Genomic DNA, 2,778 nt, shown 5'->3' with positions numbered 1-2,778 from the left:
GTTTCCACTGCATGGATTGTTTCTTTGTTTTCTGGTTCAAAGTTATCAGCTCAAGGAAACCAGCTAGATATGCCTCAAACAGTGTCAGGTTTTCCCGTGATTTGATCAGCCTGGTACACAATTTTATCAGGTGTCAGAGGACATGGCGTCCACCGAGCAGAAACCTTACTCATGCTAAGTTCATTTCAATCGAGTTTAAGTTCATTCAGTCAATAACCATTGACTCGATTGAAATATTAAAATTTCTGGAGTAACAATAGAATTCAATGAAAACAGGAATGTTGTTTACAACATTCCAAAATATAGCCAAACAATTATTCCTTTAGGTGCGGTCAAAGTAAAGAATCCTTGACGTGCCCACCAAATCGTTTTGTCTTAGCCACATACTGATCGGCAAAAGACACCGATAGACATCTGACTGTTCAAAGGAGACTTAAAATATAACTAGTAGCGACTTTTCTCGAAAATCGACGAAATTTGGCATCTTGAAGTTATCAAGTACTTGCAGAAAAAATTGTTTAGCCCTCAAGGGCATTCAAGCTGACATGGTTGCTACATTAGGGATGACGCTCCAATTTTATCTAGAGTGCAAAAATGAGCAGCTGGATTTAGGAGAGGAAGGGAGAGTTTTGATCGTGTTCGCCACTTGCTGATGGGAAACAGGTGATCGACTATAAATAAAATAGCCAATGCATATCTCGTAAGAGAGTTGAGAATATTCTGCACAATGAACTTGGCATGACGAAGGTTCTTGCTGGGTGGGTGCCACGTCTTCTAATACCTGATCAAAAGCGCACCAGGCTGATCACCTCATGGGAAAATCTGACATTTTGGTGGGGCAGATCCGGTCGTTTCCTTGAACATTTTCTAACCCATGATGAGTACCGGCTTCATCACTCTGAGCTAAAGACAGAGAGACAATCCATGTAGTGGAAACACCCCTCTTCACCTGCTCCAAAGAAGGCCAAGTTTGTTTCCTGAGCAGGAAAGGTGATGGCCTCAGTATTTTGGGATGCAAAAGACACTGTGTTTGTTGCCAATCTTAAAAGGGGCCACACTTTCAATGGAGAGTAGTATACCAACTTGCTGAGGCTGTTAGAAAAGGCTATCAAGACCAAACACTCAGGAAAACTAACGAAAGTAGTCTTATTTCATGAGGACACTGATCCAGCACACAAGCTTCAATGGCTGCTGTGAGTGACTGTGGTTTTGAACTGGTTGATCAGCCTCCCTGTTTTCCTGATTTGGCCTCATCTGACTATCATATGTTCTCCAGCATGAAAAAACACTGGGGACCAGTATCGCAATAATGAGGACATCATATCTGCTGTCGATGACTTTTTTGAGCAACAGGATGAAGTCTTCTTCATCAATGGGATCCAAGCACTGCAACACTGATGGAAGAAGTGTGTGGACCACAAGTGGGACTATGTTGAAAATATACCTCATTTGCTCACATTTCATGAGAGTATGTTGGTCAGATTATGAACTTTTCAATCGACCCTTGTAATGCTTGAAAATGGCGATATGGTTACGGCTAGAACGTCATTGGTTATAGGTCTTTTCAAACAGGAGTGACCTGGGGCTAAACAAGAAATCCTGCCAAAGGAGCCAGCCAAATAACCGTTCCTTTATCTGGGTGGTAGAATCAATTTTCCATTCTGTTTAACGCTGCGATCTGCTCATTCGATACTTTAGTATTTAGGCTAAGTGTTTGGCTCCTTACACAAGTCTTAAAGGTCTTGCGAAATGTCATTGCCGCTGCCCTTTTTTCTCTGATTACATCGTTTAATTTAAAATTAGAAGAATACTCACCTTTTCATCAAGGCACTCTGATCCATCTGTAGTCAAGTAAACTGTTTCTCTTTGGTCTATGCGTAAACAGTACCGTTTGCTACTTTCGATATGTATAATCAGTTCTGTCCCTTCGTTATCGCTTATGGTCAAAGGTAGTTTTCGGGGAAAGGTAGTTGTTGGTGAAAGGTAGTTGAAGATGGAGAAAGGAACGTTTGATTCACTGTATTTGACAACCAGATCTTTTTTTTAATTAAAAAGAAAGACAACAGAAGTCAGCCGCTTGTGTTCTAAATCGGTGTTCTAGTTTTTTTTTTTGTTTTTGTTTTTTTTTCATTACTTACTTCGGGAGACAAGATGGCCAATGAAAACTGGTGGAAGCCTGCCATACCTATAAATGACAAATTGTCAGAACCTGGTGGTGTAGAAGCGAGAGATTAATCGGTCTGTCTAAAAGCTGCCTCCCCTCAAAACTCTCCTCAGGATGGCTTACAGCAGAAGTACGACGCACAATTCAGTAAAGCAAATTGCTGTGGGTTTCGGAGACATTCGTGAATCTACCTGCTTCTCTCTCGATCAGATACGGTAGTCTCTTGAATAAAGGTGTTCCGATTGTAACCACCCCATTTTATCCTCAGACATTATAATGTAAGTACTTTTAAAAAGAAGATAAAATATGATCTTTTTAAAATTTTTCAAACGTACTCTGAATAACCTCGTTCCATATTTAAAACGTTAGAGTGTGTTATGAGAGATATTTGGTTTCCTGGAGATTAAATATTCTTTTCTACTTTAGACACAAGGCCCGAAATTTTGAGGGAGGGGGCCAGTCGATTAGATCAACCCCAGTATGCAACTGTTACTTAATTTATCGACCCCGAAAGGATGAAAGGCAAAGTCGACCGCGGCGGAATTCGAACTCAGAACGCAGTGGCAGACGAAATACCGCTAAGCATTTCGTCCGGCGTACTAACGTTTCTGCCT

At 41.0% G+C, this 2,778-nt stretch overlaps 1 protein-coding gene across 1 annotated transcript in view; it reads right to left on the bottom strand.

Annotated features, from left to right (window-relative positions):
* Positions 1–2,778, bottom strand: part of LOC106884345 (uncharacterized) — a 77,912-nt gene that overhangs the window by 66,296 nt on the left and 8,838 nt on the right. The window contains exon 3 of the mRNA XM_014935684.2: positions 1,816–2,036. The gene's annotated coding sequence lies outside the window, so the exon portion shown is untranslated. The remainder of the gene's footprint in view (positions 1–1,815; positions 2,037–2,778) is intronic.

The sequence above is a fragment of the Octopus bimaculoides genome, chromosome 14 (assembly GCF_001194135.2).
Source record: "Octopus bimaculoides isolate UCB-OBI-ISO-001 chromosome 14, ASM119413v2, whole genome shotgun sequence".
Taxonomy (NCBI): domain Eukaryota; kingdom Metazoa; phylum Mollusca; class Cephalopoda; order Octopoda; family Octopodidae; genus Octopus; species Octopus bimaculoides.
The sequence above is the reverse complement of the archived record's forward strand: the minus strand, read 5'-3'. Positions and strand labels throughout refer to the sequence as shown.